At 40.7% G+C, this 20168-nt stretch overlaps 1 protein-coding gene across 1 annotated transcript in view; it reads left to right on the top strand.

The window, feature by feature from the left end:
- The first annotated feature begins 1580 nt into the window (after window positions 1-1580).
- LOC110523970 (adducin 1 (alpha)) overlaps window positions 1581-20168 on the top strand; it is a 54935-nt gene continuing 36347 nt past the window's right edge. Inside the window, 1 exon segment of the mRNA XM_036977703.2 lies at window positions 1581-1850. The gene's annotated coding sequence lies outside the window, so the exon portion shown is untranslated.

Raw genomic sequence — 20168 nt, 5'->3', positions numbered from 1 at the left:
ACTAGAGCATACAGGTCGCAGTGGTGGGTGGTATAAGATGCTTTAGTAACAAAGCGGATGGCACTGTGATAAACTGCATCCAGTTTGCTGAGTAGAGCATTGGAAATGTATGGAGCAACACAATGTTTAAAAAAAATATAAAATACATATAACAGTGCAGCTTATTTAACATGACTGTGCATAAAAAGCCAAACCTGATAATATATCACAGAAGATTAGCCTATACTGTAGTTATCCGAATGCCTCACGTTTCTCTAAATTGGGGCATTTATGCTTTAGGCATAAATGTTAATTGTGTATATATTATTGGCCTACCAGAAATCACCAAAACGTTTTGCCCTGCCAAACCGTAGTGTGGCAGACTGTTTAGCTGCACATCAATGAAAGTTGCAATTTTTGTAGCAAAATCCTGTAAATTAGCTGCGTTTAAAAAAATATTATCCCCTTAATATGGTTAATGCAATTGGCAATAAGTACATTAATGTAACGTTATCTGTTTGATATCTATAGAAACATTCTGACTAGCTAGCTGCCGTTATTCAACCAGCTTTTGACGCTTACCTAAATCAGAAAATATGATTATTTTCTACTCTTGGATAAAAGCGAATGTACATCTTACTATCGTGCATTGAAGTGCATTGATGTTACGTTTGTGCATTGATGTTACGCAGACTAAATTTACGTAATTTCTGAAAGGACGTCATTTCCGGATTCGCCAAAGAATTATCGTTACTAGTTTCTATTTCTGGAATTTATCTTCCTAAAATGTGATTTTAAACCTAACCACACTGCTAAACTAACCTTGAATGAAGACCAAAAAGCTACATTTTGTTTTGATATAGCCTATTTAGACTTTGTGGTGGGCTATCTAGTGGAAACCAGATGATTGGTTCGTGCTGTACAGTAGCAACAATAACATTTCGCAGCTTGTAACAATATTTATTTTTGTATTATTTTTGCAATACCGTTCAAAGCAAAGAGATACGCAGATGTGGTTTATTTCTAATCTCGAGGTCTACTACAGGGGGTAAACTATTGTATAAAACATGAATAGTATTGAGTGGCTGACTTTTTTAACTTTTGAAGGGAAAGCCTGTATTTCCTTACAATGCCACAAGGTGACATGAGTGTGTCGACTACATGATTTCTATCGAATGTAATGGACACAGTAAAGGGGGGGAGTTCTCAACTAAATGCTATTGTCTTTCAAAGAAGTCCTGCAATTAATTAAATGAATTATCTATATACACAATTAACATTTATGCCTAAAGCATAAATGCCCAAAATTAGAGAAACGTGAGGCATTCGGATACCTACAGTATAGGCTAATCTTCTGTGATATATTATCAGGTTTGGCTTTTTATGCACAGTCATGTTAAATAGGCTGCACTGTTATATGTCTTTTGGGATGAAAAAAAACACATATTTTTTAAACATTGTGTTGCTCCATACATTCCTATAAATCGAAGCCCGGTGCCTTTGCAGCAATGGATTATGAGCACAACCAATTATACATACGTGCCAGGCATTCACCGCACCCACGTGAGAGGGTCCATGCTTTCCGGAATCCTTGGGACGTCACAACTCTGACGTTGCCCTATTGAAGTTAACATGTAAAATGGTTAAGGTTAGGTAAGGGTTACGGTTGTGGTAAGGTAAGGTTAGGGACGTCCCAAGGATGCCAGAAAGAACTAACCCAAGTGAGAGGGCGGTAGTTGGGCGGAGCGTCGCAGTAACTACAAGCAGAACCAGACCCTTTTGAAAGCACAGCGGATAGAAATTGTGAAAATAGCAGGCTCGCTATCTAGAAGAAGGTGCTGTCTTTCCAACCATATTTCGAATAAACGAGGGTAAGTTGCAACAGATAATGTTATTTCAATAGTAGTACGATCCAGTCGGTGCGAGATCATGTAAATTATGGAAGTGTTATTTTCATTTCTCTTTGTATAATATGTAGCGAACTTGCAAGTAGCGTCGCTACAACGTTGCCTACGCGTCGCCAATGGACTTTGCAGAGGGGCGTGTGGACCTTTTTTTTTGTTGTTGTAACTGAAGCAATAGTGAATTATACACTGAATAGTTGTGTTGGCCTACTGGTAGGGTTAGTAACAACAATGCCTCTAGGCTACTACTAATCCCATCACCCACCTAGTCTAATTCAAACGCAGGAGTGGGTATAGGCTCCTAAAGCCACACGTTCTAGTAGGCTGTTGTCTGAGAATGTTGCATAGCCTACACGGGGACAGGACGCTGAGTTTAGGTTAAACAAGTGCATTGGTGTGTTTTATTATAATATTTATCATAGCATTATGCAATATCGAGTGCAGCATTATGCAATGTTGTTAGAGAACTGTATGTGGCCCCTAATTGGATAGTATTTTATGGTTTACAGTAGGCCTGAATAATGAATGGGACAGGAAAGGAAGTAGGAGACCTTCAAACCTTTGAGTCAGTCATTGCTAATAGCCAGATGTTATTTGAACACCTAAACTCGGCAAAAAAAGAAACGTCCTCTCACTGTCAATTGTGTTTATTTTCAGCAAACTTAACATGTGTTAATATTTGTATGAACATAAGATTCAACAACTGAGACATAAACTGAACAAGTTCCACAGAAATGTGACTAACAGAAATGGAATAATGTGTCCCTGAACAAAGGGGGTCAAAATCAAAAGTAACAGTCAGTATCTGGTGTGGACACCAGCTGCATTAAGTATTGCAGTGCATCTCCTCCTCATGAACTGCACTAGATTTGCCAGTTCTTGCTGTGACATGTTACCCCACTCTTCCACCAAGGCATCTGCAAGTTTCTGGACATTTCTGGGGGGAATGGCCCTAGCCCTCACCCTCCGATCCAACAGGTCCCAGACGTGCTCAATGGGATTGAGATCCGGGCTCTTCGCTGGCCATGGCAGAACTCTGACATTCCTGTCTTGCAGGAAATCACGAACAGAACAAACAGTATGGCTGGTGGCATTGTCATGCTGGAGGGTCATTTCAGGGGTACCATATGAGGGAGGAAGATGTCTTCCCTGTAACGCACAGCGTTGAGATTGCCTGCAATGACAACAAGCTCAGTACGATGACGCTGTGACACACCGCCCCAGACCATGACGAACCCTCCACCTCGATCCCGCTCCAGAGTACAGGCCTCGGTGTAACGCTCATTCCTTCAACAATAAACACGAATCCGACCATCACCCCTGGTGAGACAAAACTGCTACTCGTCAGTGAAGAGCACTTTTTGCCGGTCCTGTCTGGTCTAGCGACAGTGGGTTTGTGCCCATAGGCGACATTGTTGCCGGTGATGTCTGGTGAGGACCTGCCTTACAACAGGCCTACAAGCCCTCAGTCCAGCCTCTCTCAGCCTGATTACTGATGGAGGGATTGTGCATTCCTGGTATAACTCGGGCAGTTGTTGTTGCCATCCTGTACCTGTCCCGCGGGTGTGATGTTTGGATGTACCGATCCTGTGCAGGTGTTGTTACACATGGTCTGCCACTGCGAGGACGATCAGCTGTCCATCGTGTCTCCCTGTAGCGCTATCTTAAGCGTCTCACAGTACGGACATCACAATTTATTGTCTTAGCCACATATGCAGTCCTCAAGCCTCCTTGCAGCATGTGTAACAGTATAACTTTAGACCGTCCCCTCGCCCATACCCGGGTGCGAACCAGGGACACATCAACAACTGATACCCACGAAGCATCGTTACCCATCGCTCCACAAAAGCCGTGGCCCTTGCAGAGCAAGGGGAACTACTACTTCAAGGTCTCGGAGCAAGTGACATCACTGATTGAAACGCTATTTAGCGCGCACCGCTAACTAAGCTAGCCGTTTCACATCCGTTACACTCACCCCCCTTTTGACCTCCTCGTTTTTCGCAGCAACCAGTAATCCGGGTCAACAGCATCAATGTAACAGTATCACTTTAGACCGTCTCCTCGCCCATACCCGGGCACAAACCAGGGACCCTCTGCAATCATCAACAAATGATACCCACGAAGCATCGTTACCCATCGCTCCACAAAAGCCGTGGCCCTTGCAGAGCAAGGGGAACTACTACTTCAAGGTCTCAGAGCAAGTGACATCACTGATTGAAACGCTATTTAGCGCGCACCGCTAACTAAGCTAGCCGTTTCACATCCGTTACACATGCCTAAGGCATGTTCATGCAGATGAGCAGTGCATCTTACTTTTGGTGAAGTTATTTGGATTTTTATGAATTATCTTTGAGAGACAGGGTCCTGAAAAAGGGACTTTTTTTTGTTGAGTTTAACTGTGCTGGTGTGTGCTATTGTAGGCCTAATTCAACCATGCATGTGTTTTTTTCCCAGTGCACTGTAGCAATGAAGTATTTCATGTTGAATTTTGAACATCCCATATTTTTCTTTGTCTATTTGAACAATCATCCAATAAGCTTCCAATCTCCCAAGAGATGTTTGATTACTCTTTCCTACTGATGACAATCCAGCCTTGCCTAGGCTACAGTACACATGTCAACAACCCAAAGAATAAGGAAGCATTATGGATTTCTATAAAAAAAGCCTTGAGATTAATACTTTGTCCTTCTCTGTACAGTGTTATCCCATCATAGGTAATTGTCATGCAGCCAGGCAGTGAAAGGCTTGGTAAGAGCATTGAGGGTTGTTCAGAGGATGTCTGAGGCTCTGTGCTGACCTGGCGAATTAATGTGTGCCTTCACCCTGTCTTTGACCTGCTGATATCAGGGTATTATTCATTGGACACCAAACGTAACCAAACTCACTGAAACATGGGGGGACTTGCAGAACTTGTCCAATAAGAAACACTTGTTTTCGTTATCTGCTGCAAAGTGTTTTGCTACGCTATGCACTAGTGAGAGAGACCCCAGGTGAATGTGTGCCATGCCATCTCTGGAATGCAGATTGCTGTTAAATTTGGGGCAATACTGGAGATCAGAGCATATTTCACTAAACTATTGCTTCTTTAGTCTGCTAGCTGTTGATATATTTTTCCAGTCAGTTAGTGGGCTGTAATTCCCCTCCTTTATGAGGATTAGTAGAAACAAACTAGGCTAGCAGCCTGTAGAGCGAACTGGAGGGGTATCTCCTTGGATTTTGTTATTTTGTTGGAATGGGAGGAACACCCTTTCGATTGGAACTGCTACACACACACAGACTCTTGTTTTTAAGATCGTTTTTTTTAGAGGTCGACCGATTATGATTTTTCAACTCCTACACCGATTATTGGAGGACCAAAAAAAAAGCCGATACCGATTAATCGTACAATAAGAATAAAATGTAAAAAAATATATATACATTACAACAAAACTGAATGAACACTTTTATTTTAACTTAATACATAACATCTATTTAGTCTCAAATAAATAATGAAACATGCTCAGTTTGGTTTAAATAATGCACAAACACAGTGTTGGAGAAGAAAGTACAAGTGCAATGTAAAAAAAAGCTAACATTGAAGTTCCTTGCTCAGAAAATTAGAACATATGAAAGCTGGTGGTTCAATATTCCCAGTTAAGAAGTTTTAGGTTGTAGTTATTATAGGACTATTTCTCTCTATACCATTTGTATTTCATATACCTTTGACTATTGGATGTTCTAATAGGCACTTTGGTATTGCCAGCCTAATCTCAGGAGTTGATAGGCTTGTCATAAACAGCGCTGTGAGTCAAGCATTGCTAAGAGCTGCTGGCAAACGCAGTAAAGTTTGAATGAGTACTTACGAGCCTGCTGCTGCCTACCACCGCTCAGTCAGACTGCTCTATCAAATATCAAATCATAGACTTAATTATAATATAATAAACACAGAAATACGAGCCTTTGGTCATTAATATGGTCAAATCCAGAAACGATCATTTTGAAAACAAAACGTTTATTATTTCAGTGAAATACCAAACCGTTCCGTATTTTATCAAACGGGTGGCAACCCTAAGTCTAAATATTGCTGTTACATTGCACAACCCTCAATGTATGTCATGATTATGTACAATTCTGGCAACAAGCTAGGCGACCCAAACTGTTACATATACCCTGACTCTGCGTGCAATGAACGCAAGAGAAGTGACACAATTTCCATAGTTAATATTGCCTGCTAACATGAATTTCTTTTAACTAAATATGCAGGTTTAAAAATAAATATACTTCTGTATATTGTGCGTTTTTTGCGAATGCGCTTCTGTTAAATCATCTCCTGTTTGGCAAAGTAGGCTGTGATTCGATGATAAATTAACATTGATTATATGCGACGCAGGACACGCTAGATAAACTAGTAATATCATCAGCCATGTGTAGTTAACTAGTGATTATGTGAAGATTGATTGATTGTTTTTTATAAGAGCAGTTTAATACTAGCTAGCAACTTACCTTGGCTCCTTGCTGCACTCGCGTAACAGGTGGTCAGCCTGCCACGTAGTTTCCTCGTGGAATGCAATGTAATCGGAGTCCAAAAATGCAGATTACCGATTTGTTATAATTAATCGGCCATGCCGATTAATCGGTCGACCTCAAGGTTGTTTTAGTGCACCAACCCACACCCTTGACCCCAGTGAAGATGATGATTAAAATGTGTTCCTCATTTCAAGTTTGTTTCCCCCTCTCTCTCGCTCTCTTTCCTTCCTTTCTCCAAGTGCAAACGTTTGGCTGGGTTTCATTGTGTAGAATGCAAGATTTGTCAGTGCAAGGGGGGGAGTCTTGTGTTGGACTCAAGAAACAATGTTTTCTGATGTCATGAAATATTTGAATACCTAGGTTAATATTTTACAATGTTTCAAGAAAAACAGGTTGATCCAGCCCAGTGGCACTCAGTGGTGTAGTGGATGCTATATGCAGATATATGCCGTATACCCACTCTTTGTTCAGTGGGTATTGCGTATACTCACTTCTTAATCCCCACTGACGCGTATCAAAGTGGTGTGGTGGAGGTATTTCACCTTATCAAATATGTAGTTGTCGTACAATAGAGAAATCAGGCGAAAAGTAACTTACACAAATGCAAAGCCTGTGAAATACTCTATGTTCAGATGCGCGCCACACAGTTTCAGCAGGCAGCAGGCAGAAAAAGGAAAATAAGTTTCAACTTTTATCTACCAGTATATGCTAAGGCAACAATGGACATGTAAACAATGTATTGAAAATGATTGGGTACGAAGTCTTGGTTGAATCTTTGCGATGCGCAATTCAGTCATCATGCGCATTTTAGCACATCGATTTCTAAAGGCTTCCCCCAAAACCCTTCACAATTAAATGTTGACTGCAAAGTAGGCCTACCCTGGCAGAATGATACCATGATGATTTGTATCAATCAGGGGCATTTATTTAGCAAACTCTGCCATCACATGTAGGACATGTACAGAAACACCACTAGCAAAACAGTCTCTTGCTAGGTTCGCAATTTAATTAACGGGCTACTGCACCCTTAAAAAAATTAACACAATCGTAGTGAATTTCAGCTAATACATAGCATAAGTGCTTTACTGTCATTATATTCATTTTGTTTAAAAAAAACGTAAAAAATAACCTACATTCACTTTATTATTGGATTCCTCAGCCTGCTGTTTTTTTCAATGCTGATCCTATAAAATCAAGCAACAGCACTGGTAACAAGATTTTTAATTAAAAAAAAAAAATATTATATATATATTTTTTTATACATCTCTGTTCGAACGCTTCTGCATGTAATTATTACATCTTCAACCTAGTCGTGGATACACTCAATGGCTGCCAGTCCACCAATTATGCCATTGATTACATTTCTATGGAATAGATACTATATGTAGCGACCCGCTTGGACAGTTGTGTGCCTCTGTTCTGACGTCCTGTTGTTGTGTGGTTATCACGGCACGTTTACCGGTCACTCAGGCTTTCGTGGGGTCCAGCAGGCCAGTCCCCCTGCTGTCTGCCAATCAAAGGAATGCCTGGAATGTTTTGGTGCCAGGACTCATTGTGGTTGGTGGAACAGGGGGGGCTGGGCACAACAGGTTCTGTTATATTGGCATGCTTAATGGTTATCTCTCTCTTACATCCTGTATCAGTGAGAGAGCCATCAGGGTTAATGATTTGGTATATAACAATTTACTTAGTGTAGTCATACAATTTGATTTGTATAATAAACAGTTTGATATGAGAATGTGATCCACTGTCCTGGACAATCTTTTATTAATGATATATCGAGATCATTACAATACTTTATTGTCCATTTGGTTCAAATGGAATTTCATAGTGTGCCATTTTCCAAACCAATCTCCCTTCAGACACCGATCTCCCACCGATCTCCCTCTTACATGTGACATCTGACTGCCACATAAAGCCTTGAGAGAACCCTCGCCAAGCACGGTCACTGCCCCCTCAACACAACGCTCTACACTCTGCAGCATGGAGCAGATAACATTTCCATGTAAACAGGGTTGGCTTCAGCGCAGATGTTATTAAAAAGAGATTATGAGTGTGGGAGTGCACGTGGGTACTGTGAAGTAAGATATTTTCTTAAATACCCTCCTTTCTCTAAGGCAGATAACATGTCCATGCTAACAGGCTCGACTTTAGACTAGTTTTAAGGAGGACTGTGTAAGGCCACAATATTTCTCAATAATCATTTTCTGTGCAAATGCCAAATATATGCCAAACATCTTTCCACCCTTTTAAATGACTTTTTTAAAATGGATTTAGATTTCAGGAATTAAACTTTAGGAAGAATTTGGGGCCATATTAATGCAGAATGTCTTGATGCTAATTTAGCCATCTGCTAGCTACACACATTCACTGTCCCTCCTGCTTTTGCTCTTGCATAATAACACAGCACCATCTGTTTAACCCAGGCACCACCCTCAAATGTGCTGAGCAGTCGGCAGCAGGTCCAAATTTGAAGACACTAGTATGCTTTTCACACTACTGGGCCAACCTGAGTCAGGCAAAGTTGGAATGAACAAGATTGTCTCCTATATTTAAAAAAATAAAAAATAATAATATTGAACCTTTTTATTTAATTAGGCAAGTCGGTTAAAAACAAATTCTTGTTTATAATGACGGCCTACCAAAAGGCCTCCTGCGAGGACGGGGGCTGGGATTAAAAACAAAAAATATAAATATAAAACAAAACACACATCAATGCAAGAGACAACACTACATAAAGAGAGACGTAAGGCAGCAACACATGATAACACAACATGACAACAACATGGTACACACACATTATTGGGCACAGACAACAGCACAAAGGGCAAGAAGGTAGAGACAACAAAACATCACGCAAAGCAGCGACAACTCGACATGATTGAGTCTTTGAATGAAGAGATTGAGATAAAACTGTCCAGTTTGAGTGTTTGTTGCAGCTCGTTCCAGTCGCTACCTGCAGAGAACTGAAAAGAGGAGCGACCCAGGGATGTGTGTGCTTTGGGGACCTTTAACAGAATGTGACTGGCAGAATGGGTGTTGTATGTGGAGGATGAGGGCTGCAGTAGATATCTCAGATAGGGGGGAGTGAGGCCTAAGAGGGTTTTATAAATAAGAATGAACCCGTGGGTTTTGCTACGGGTACACAGAGATGATCAGTTTACAGATGAATATAGAGATCAGTGATGTGTCCTATAAGGAGCATTGGTATTGGTGGCAAATCTGATGGCCAAATGGTAAAGAACATCTAGCCGCTCGAGAGCACTCTTACCTGCCGATCTATATGTTTGTTTTATTTTACTTTAACTAGGCAAGTCAGTTAAGAACAAATTCTTATTTTCAATGACGGCCTAGGAACAGTATGTTAACTGCCTTGTTCAGGGGCAGAACGACAGATTTTTATCTTGTCAGCTTGGGGATTCGATCTTGCAACCTTTTGGTTACAAGGTGACTACTTCAAGCTCTAAACCCTCAGAGGTAGTAATAACACCCCTGGGAAGAGGGGCATACTTCTTACCAAACCACATGACCTTTGTTTTGGAGGTGTTCAGAACAAGGTTAAGGGTAGAGAAAGCTTGTTGGTGGTTAGAATAGGATGGGAGGCCAAAAGTCTGTGTAACCAATTGAAAGTCAGAGTTCCGAGTGTGGGAACAAACAGTCTGTCCCACGGTTGGGTAAAGTAAGTTCGTAGTCAACAAAGCATTCATGAGGCAAATAGCAAAATGCACAAGAACAATTTTTAATATATAACGACTTGGGGCAAGCCATTGTAAGTTCAGAGTCACTCGCCCCAACAGTGCGTGTGTGCTGGAGGCGAGCGACAGCTCAGGAGAGAGGGGGGAGTGTGGTGAAGTTACCTGTACCAGACAGGGGGAGACAGGCCAGGGCAGACGGTGAACAGATCGCCAGGTGGAATCCAAGCAGCAGTGCAGCAGGCAACTGGAGTAGGTGTCACACCCACTTGGGATAAGCTTTTATTTCTGGAGGCAGATGTCTTGTTGAACATGCCAGTGGGTGGTCTTTGAACAGTGAACGAGGGCTTCAAAGACTCCTGCCACTTGTTGGGCCCAAGGGCCTCGACACCTCTCACGTCACACCTCACCTCACGTCACACCCCCTAATTGAAGTTGTATCTTGTTTGTCCTAGCAAGCCTGGCAGACTTAACTCAGCATTCAGTATCCATAATAGAGGTCGACCGATTAATCGGAATGGCCGATTTAATTAGGGCCGATTTCAAGTTTTCATTACAATCGGAAATCTGTATTTTTGGGTGCCGATTTTTTTTTTTCTTCTTTTTTTTTATAAAAAAAATGTTTTTTTATTTTTTTAAATCTTTATTTAACTAGGCAAGTCAGTTAAGAACACATTCTTATTTTCAATGATGGCCTAGGAACGTTGGGTTAACTGCCTCGTTCAGGGGCAGAAAGACAGATTTTCACCTTGTCAGCTCGGGGGATCCAATCTTGCAACCTTATAGTTAACTAGTCCAAAGCAATAACGACCTGCCTCTCTCTCGTTGCATTCCACAAGGAGACTGCCTGTTACGCAAATGCAGTAAGCCAAGGTAAGTTGTTAGCTAGCATTAAACTTAACTTATGATTGATTGTTTTTTCTAAGATAACTACACATGGTTGATGATATTGCTAGATATTATCTAGCGTGTCCTATGTTGCATATAATCTGACTGAGCATACAAACATACAAGTATCTGACTGAGCGGTGGTAGGCAGAAGCAGCCGCGTAAACATTAATTCAAACAGCACTTTCGTGCGTTTTGCCAGCAGCTCTTCGTTGTGCGTCAAGCATTATGCTGTTTATGACTTCAAACCTATCAACTCCCGGGATTAGGCTGGTGTGACTGAAGTGAAATGGCTGGCTAGTTAGTGCGCGCTAATAGCGTTTCAAACTTCACTCGCTCTGAGCCTTGGGGTGGTTGTTTCCCTTGCTCTGCATGGGTAACGCCGCTTCGATGTGGTGGCTGTTGTCGTTGTTGCTGGTTCAAGCCCAGGGAGGAGCGAGGAGAGGGACGGAAGCTATACTGTTACACTGGCAATATTAAAGTGCCTACAAGAACATCCAATAGTCAAAGGTTAATGAAATACAAATGGTATAGAGGGAAATAGTCCTATAATAACTACAACCTAAAACTTCTTACCTGGGAATATTGAAGACTGTTAAAAGGAACCACCAGCTTTCATATGTTCTCATGTTCTGAGCAAGGAACTGAAACGTTAGCTTTCTTACATAGCACATATTGCACTTTTACATTCTTCTCCAACACTGTTTTTGCATTATTTAAACCAAATTGAACATGTTTCATTATCTACTTGAGGCTAAATTGATTTTATTGATGTATTATATTAAGTTAAAATAAGTGTTCATTTAGGATTGTTATAATTGTCATTATTACAACAAAACATTTTTTTAACCGGTATTGGCTTTTTTGGTCCTCCAATAATCGGTATCGGCGTTGAAAAATCATAATCGGTCGACCTCTAATCCATAAAGTAAAATATATAATTCTAATGTACTTTTTTTATTTGCATTTTTCTTCTTGGCTTTCAAAATAGTATCAGACCAAACACTACTCACTCAGTTCCAGGTTGGATGGTGTCCTCAGGTCTGCTGTTTGTTTGCGAGAGCACCCTCTGTATAGCTTGAAAAAGAGAACCTTGGTAGAAGTAATCCCTCCAGTTCATTTTGGCCAAAATTAGGTTGCAGGTCCCTGCCAAAAATCCAATATTGACCAAGCAAAAACAGGTTTTTAGAAACTTTTGCAAATGTATTAAAAATAAAGTGAAATATCACATTTACAAAAGTGACCCTTTACTCAGTACTTTGTTGAAGCACCTTTGGCAGTAATTAGAGCCTCAAGTCTTCTTCGGTATGACGCTACAAGCTTGGCACACCTGTATTTGCGGAGTTTCTCCCATTCTTCTCTGCAGACCCTCTCAAGCTCTGTCAGGTTGGATGGGGAGCATTGCTGCGCAGCTATTTCCAGGTCGTCTGGCTTCGGGCTTTTGTCCTGTTGGAAGATGAACCTTTGCCCCAGTCTGAGGTCCTGAGAGCTCTGGAGCAGGTTTTCATCAAGGATCTTACTGTACTTTGCTCTGTTCATCTTTCCCTCGATCCTGACTAGTCTCACAATCCCTGCCACTGAAAACCATCCCCACAGCATGTTGCTACCACCACCATGCTTCACCGTAGGGATGGTATTGGCCAGATGATGAGTGGTGCTTGGTTCCCTCCAGACGTGATGATTGGCATTCAGGCCAAAAAGTTCAATCTTGGTTTCATCAGACCAGAGCATGTTGTTTCTCATGGTCAGAGTCCTTTAGGTGCCTTTTGGCTAACTCTAAGCTAGTGTGTCTTTTGTCTGGCCACTCTACCATAAAGGCCTGATTGGTGGAGTGCTGCAGAGATGGTTGTCCTTTGGGAAGGTTCTCCCATCTCCACAGAGGAACTCTGGAGCTCTGTCTGTGACCATCGGGTTCTTGGTCACCTCCCTGACCCTTCTTTCTCGATTGCTCATTTTAGCCCGGCGGGCCAGCTCTAGGAGGTGTCTTGGTGGTTCCAAACTTATTCCATTTCAGAATAATGGAGGCCACTGTGTTCTTGGGGACCTTCAATGCTGCATACATTTTTTTTTGATCTGTGCCTCGACAAAATCCTGTCTCTTAGCTTTCTCTTAGCTCCTGTCTCTTATTCCTTCGACCTCATGGCTTGGATTTTGTTATGGCATGCACTGTAAACTGTGGGACCTTTGTATAGACCGGTGTGTGCCTTTCCAAATCATGTCCAAATCATGTCCAATCAATAAAATATACCACCGGTGGTCTCCAAGTTGTAGAAACATCTCAAGGATGATTAATGGAAACAGGATGCACTTGAGCTCAATTTCGAGTCTCATAGCAAAGAGTCCGAATACTTGTGTAAATAAGGTATTTCAGTTGATGTGCACGAAAACCCCCACCTCTTTTCGCTTTGTCATTATGGGGTGTTGTGTGTAGGGTGATGAGAGCAAAATATTTATTTAATCAGTTTTAGAATAAGGCACAAAATGTGGAAAACGTGAAAGGGTCTGAATAATTTCCTAATCCACTGTATGAGGATGAAAATCATGTTAAATGATGTATTGAATATGATGCCACTGTACATGGACCTCTATCAGTCATCTCAGTATTGTTAAACTCTGTTCAAATCAATGCTGGAATGTAGACTTCTAATTCAATAACATGAAATGGCATCTTACTCTATTTCTAAAAATGTATTTCAAGTGATTTATCAGGGCACAAAAAATATATTAATGAAATTTTACATTACTTTGGATTATAAAGCGTCACTTGAAGTTGGATTCAATAATGACATTACGCAGTCGATAACCACTCGTCCCCCAGCTGTAAGAGAGCATTTTTGTGAAATCAGAATAGTATTTTAATAGCCAGAAACACACAAGTATTTCCATCTTCAACATTCATGAGTATAGAAGTTTTATCAAATTGGGCTACAAATTGGATGCTTGAGGATGGTTATCAGGGCTTTGCCATGTAAACACTGCAACAGACACACAGAACACACTGTTCAATGCTCATAACATCTCATTTACATGAGTGAAAAGGGCCATGGCTATAATGCGTTCTTCTGTTATGAGTTAGGGGCACTAGTTATCTGAGGCACAGGCAACAGTTGACAGGCAGTGGATTCCTACATCCCAAAGAAGCATTATTATGGATTCCATCTATGACAGGCATTCACTCTGGAGTTAGAGACTGCACTCATTGTTTGGAAGTATAGTGGACTTCGCCATGTATCACTGACCCATCCAGATATGGAGGCACACACACAGGAAGTGAGAGAGGGTGAGTTTGAGACCAAAACTTCAGTTTCCTCTCCTCGCAAAATCCTTTCACAAAATGACTTGACTGGCATATTTTTGGAGCTAACGCAAGTGGTCTTTTTATCCTGTTGTTTCAAAAAAATGAATGTATGAATGACCTAGGTTTGATGGAAAGGTATTTTCAACGGAACTTCCTGCTCTGATTGAAAGCGCTTTGGTAAAATGATCTTATTTCTTGTGTATTTTTGTTCTGCTTTATTTTATAGTACTACTGATATTGATTACTTCATTTTTGGGAAAGCGCTTGCAAGAAAGGTATTTCGCTGTACTTGTGCATGTGATGAAAAAAACGTAATTTAAAATGTTTGCACAGTCCGACAAGCCAATTTGAAATAGGTTTTCCCTCCAACATAATGACTAAAGGGGTGTAGAGTGGGGTTACATAACATTACACAGCCAAATGGTGTCTCAAATAATTCAAATGTTTTTCACTTTCATTATCTATGATGTTGAAATAAGCTAACTGAAATGTTATTTTTCATTACATTCTCTACTGTTATTGGAGATCTAGCAGGTGTAAAAGAAACGCCTGAAAGTAGATCCACCCACATACTGGTCTTGACGAGAAGAAAAACTGTCGGGAGGTTGTTTTCTGCACTGTAAAACCTATCCAGTAAATGTGTAGGAGGAGTTAAGATGGAGTGTCGCCTCGTCAACGTCCAAAATCGGAAGAAGCATCAGCCTCTCTTCCCATTTCCCCTGAACTGCAACATCTGGTTGTTGGGGACTCGGCAGAGGTTATTGGAGATCAAAAGTCAAGAACACACATGTTCATCTTAATGGACCCTTCCCCTACCCTCCCTACAGTAACTCTGGTCCATCTGCAGAGCTGAAACTTAACCTCTATCTTCTCTCTTGCTCGCTAGCTAACAGCTTTTTGACTGAAGTTATTGTAGTACTAACAGTTAGTCGCCATCTCTCGCTCTCCTAATGCATTCGTCATTGCCTCATGTCAGGATGCAGGCTGGGAAAGGACGGAAAAGTTATGAACAGCATCTGGACTGTTGCAGAATTTCTCCAAAGCCGTCTTACTCTAATCAATGCTACTCTTTAGGTTAGTTTCCCCCAAGGCATTGTGTTGGAATGTGACCCAGATTGATTCATTCCTTTAATTATATTGGAAGGTTATACGTTGTAAATTATTTAGGTATGCATGCATCAGTGAGAGATTTAGAGTGCATTTTGAACCAAATCTTTAGTCAGAAGGACATAGGCTCATTTTGGGTTCAAAGATGACAATGGTGTTGCAACCTGTATCCCTACTACTACCTAGTGCAATCTGTCATGAATGAGATTTCTATTCCCAGTTCTCTGTAACAAGTCTGGAACGTGTTAATAACACATTTCATTTGGAGTAGAGTTGGTGTGTACTGTAATGATAGATTGCTATACTATTACATAAGTTTAAAAGGCTATTCCCAGTTTCCATGGTAATGTGCTTCGTTTCCATAGTGACCACAGTCAATGCTACACCCCTGCACATTTCTGATGTGCACCAGTTGTTGAGTAATAGTGGGAAGGGGGAACCTGTGTGATGTGGGGTTAGTACATAATGCAGATGAATCAGCCAGGTGTGAAATGTACAACTCTGGGCCTGATGCTACAATTGCAGCTTTTATCAGTAGCTGCACAGTTCTCTATCCTGGAAGCGTGATATTAAGTATAAGATATGTATGTAAAACGTTGAGCTGATATTCCTTGTAGAAATGGACGGATGGATGGGAAAGGCCATGATGTTTCCACTGAGCTTGGGGATGGTTGGATGCTTCAGTGTAGCAGAATGGGCACAGTAGATCTGTGTTGACGGTGGTCAGCAACAACATCAGCATTGTGTGCTTGAAAGGGGAGTGTTTTTGTGTTTGTTCAGCTTCATGATTATACTGTACTGTATCAAATGACATGGTAAGCACTGAGCAGCATGTAGTCTCTCGACATCCTTCCATCAATCCATCTCCCAAAAAGCATGAGGATTTCGACACCCACCATCTGAAATTGTGATGAAATCGTTTCTGTAGTTATAATTTAATCTCTACTTGATTGCACCCAAATTGTCCCTTTAAAAAAAAAAAAAAACATTTATAGGATTCATATAATCTTCAATAGATATAGTACTTATTAACATCTAATAACACCGTAAGTCTTCCTAACAATGAGTAAGACATTTGGAATCTAGGCTTGGACGGTATACCGTTGATACCATATACTGAGGTATTTGGAAATGGCCACAGGATGGTGTTTAGAAACTGTCAATACCGGTCCAAATAGGTACTATATTTTTTGAAGATGATATGAATCCCATAAATTAAAAAGGGAACATTTTAGGTCTTGATTTGTCATGTTTTCTATGTAGCTACAAATATTCATAGGCTATAGTAGTACATTGCCTAATTTTCCTATTTTTTGACAGCTTAGCTGCCGTGTTAGGGTAGATGCCCACGCAGTGGAGCGCATATGATATTGAGTTGCAATGACATTTGTTTACATAGCCAGCTAACAAGTGGATTGTTTTGTCCTTTTTCTACCGACGCAATTAATTTGGAAACTGTCCCAGCTTCGTAATTAATCAGCTAACTTTGTAGTTGGTCTGTCAGGCAAGAAAACAAGTTGGAGGCAACATTGTGCTTTGCTCGTGACACTGTCACTTACTTGATAGTCTCACTTCCTCTCTACAAAGACAACCAGCTATGACCATCAAAATAGATTAAGAATTATTCTAAACCTGTTTGGCTAAATTGCACTTTGTCATCTTTGTAATCTTTTACTTTCAACATCCTAAATAAACAGTAGTTGATGTGTTGAATCTGTAAACCGTTGTGCCACATGCTTTGACTTCTTACCATCTATGAAAAGTAATCTGAACATGGGTGTTGAAGTGGTTGTACCCTATATAGCCTTTGTGGTTATAATCTGACCCATCTATGAACATATTCATGAACGTATTTTTGTGTACTCTATATCCTGTCTGACATGCATATGTACAACATGAATTGAGAAACAATCTGGCCACCAAGGTTTTCGTAAAATAATTTTGATTGATTTGAAAGTGCTGTATAGCATCATGATACTGTTGTGTGTGTGTGTGTGTGTGTGTGTGTGTGTGTAGGTGGAATGGGAGGCGTGTAACTGTATCACACAATTTATTATGGAAACCTCTAATAGGAGATTTATTAGGAAGAGAGTATGTGTATGGTTGAGAAAAGGAGATGATGTTCCCGGCCACAATTGTATCCGTTTTGTTGCTCTGCTCTCTCTCTGTTAGTCTGTTCCTCTAGGTCAGTGAAAGCGAGGGAAGTGATGTAAAAACTCAGGGCTCAACAGCAGAAGGCAAGGAGGAAGAGGAGTTAGAGATGGTAGCAGGGATAGAGCTGTGGGGTAGGAGGAAGAGGCTCCCTCTCAGGTGTCTTATGTTTCCATAGAGTGTCTGCCCCATGTCAGACCACAGCCTGGGCCTAAAGTGACAGCAGCAGGGATTTTGGAGTTGTTTTTTAAAAAGTTGTAGGAGTCTGACTTTTAAAATGTTTTACACTTAATCTGCTTTTTTAAAACACCAACCTGTCCGCCACCACATCCAATTCACAGAATTGTAGGCTACTATTTCTACATTGTGTAAAGCCTAGTCTGTATGAAATCAGTTGTTTGCATTTTTACGTTGTTACAGAAGTAAGAATTTTGTCAATAAAATTGCCTACTTTGTGTGGGTGCATTCAGATATCTTTTCTCTGGATCTTTCTTGATCTAATACTCTTAAGTACTATTTACATTTTGTGCCACTTTGTAGGATGGGTCCTTGTGTCAAGAAGTTTCATGGCACGTTGTAGGCTAAATGCAAACACTTCAGTGACAGTGTGACATGAATATTGTAGGGAAATTGTGTACTTTTTAAAATAGTCTTCTCTCTATCTAATACTGGTTGCCTTCACTGAATTGTTGTCAAAGTAATCTACTATTTCTACATTTGTCAGGCCTGGTCTGTACTAAATCTTATTGAGAGAGGTTATCTATATTTTGAAAGGGTCTCTGAATAGTTGTTTACATTGTTACAGAAGTAAGAATCGTTGTCAATCAAGTGGCCAACTTTGTGTGGGATTTGAAATACTTTCAGAATATTGTCCTCTGATCACATTTAAAAATATATAGTATAATAAAGTGTAATGAAGTAATAAAGTATAATATATTATACCTGGTACATTTTTGGTGAGTAATTTAGTCAAATTTGCTGCATTAAGTTTTTTGATAGTGAGGGTCTTTACACAATGGAACACAAAATTAGTGTAATTGACATGAATCTGGTGTCATATTAAAGAAGAGGTTATGCTCTTTAAAACTAAGTTCACTTGTAATTGTTTTTGCGCCATGTCTGTTTGTTTGAAATGTGTGAGACAATGAGCTTTATCTTGAAAATGTTCAGTAATCTACAGCAGCATCCTAGAATTCTATTGGGGTCTAAAGGGTTAAGTAAATATCTGCAGTCAACTTGTGAAGTAACTTCGGAGATGAAGCAGATCGCATTCAGTGGCGACCCATCATTCAGGGCAGAGCCCCACCTGTGTGGAGCCCCACATTTTTAGCTAAAAAAAAAAACAGGGCTTACCCGTTTTGCATGTTATTTTGGCATTCATTTGTGTCACATATCAGTTTGCAAACAATGTAATAAAAAAATAGAGTTAATAAAGCCGCATACTAACATGGACTCTTTTTTTGTTGCTTTTTTGAGTAATGCAGCTCCAAAATGCAGGTGTTTCAACCTAGCTCTGTGCTTTCTGTGGTGGTGGGGCAGCCATCAGACTATATGGAGCGTTGGTGTTGGTAATGTTCTCTAGTTTCGCCATGATTAGCTCAGTGTTCTGTCACTCGTGGGGACAGTACATCAGCGCCAAGTCTAAGGGTAGACCTCAAATTAAAGTCCCTGGGTGCTGCCATAGTTACAATAGAAGTGCCCATCCAAGAAGGCGCAAGGGCATTGGCCACAGATAAAATGGCGTCAAATCACATATCAACAGTTGCTTTGATTGGACTGATCATGTCAGCATCATTATTTCAAAATCTTAGCTTGCAGTTATCATGAATCAAGTCGACAATCTACTGGCAAATTATTTTTAATCCTTGTCATATGAAGTGAAATTATAGATACAACTTATCGGTGCTCATTGGACACACACGTCCGGATCCAGAATTCTATATAATGTCACGGGTCTGGGTCGGCTCTGATATGATATGATTGTCATGGGTCTTCAGTATTTTGTCATTTTTAACTGACTTATCCGTAAAGGCCGTACAGAGCTGAACACTACTTCTGCAGTGGAGAGAGAATATTACAATTTATGCTGCTGCTCTTTTGCATGAGAGTGGAGCCTGCCTTCCTGTTGGCTCTTGGTTGTTGTAGCCTATCCTTTAACCTTTAATTCAGTAAATGTGATTCCGTCTTCCATTCCGTCTTCCATCTCCTCCTAACATTTGCAACACGTGGAGCGGGGCTCTTCAGCCTATTGCCACTTTGATGACTTATGATTGGCCAACAACAAGCTACACACGCCACGCTCCATCTCGTGAAAAGTAAGAACAGCAGCATTAATTATGCATTGTCTCTCTTTCTCTCCTTACTGCAGCAGTCGCGTTAGGATCTGTACAGAACATTCCGGACAAGTCCGCTATAGTTTATATATACCCGAGACCGTGACAATCATAGCAGATCTGACCTAGACCAATGACATTTATTTAGAATTCTGGATCCGGACCCACTTGGGTCTCTGGTATTCAGGTACAGGTGGATCTGTACCGGCAGTTGGAACCTCTACTGTGAAAAGAAAAGTAGAGTACAGTATATTCTACTAAACTATACCGTACTGAACTGTTCTCTGCTGTGCTGCGATGTGTTTTCCAG

This window comes from Oncorhynchus mykiss, chromosome 5 (genome assembly GCF_057628025.1).
Source record: "Oncorhynchus mykiss isolate SJ-2025 chromosome 5, ASM5762802v1, whole genome shotgun sequence".
In the NCBI taxonomy this organism is placed as follows: Eukaryota; Metazoa; Chordata; class Actinopteri; order Salmoniformes; family Salmonidae; genus Oncorhynchus; species Oncorhynchus mykiss.
The sequence above is the reverse complement of the archived record's forward strand: the minus strand, read 5'-3'. Positions and strand labels throughout refer to the sequence as shown.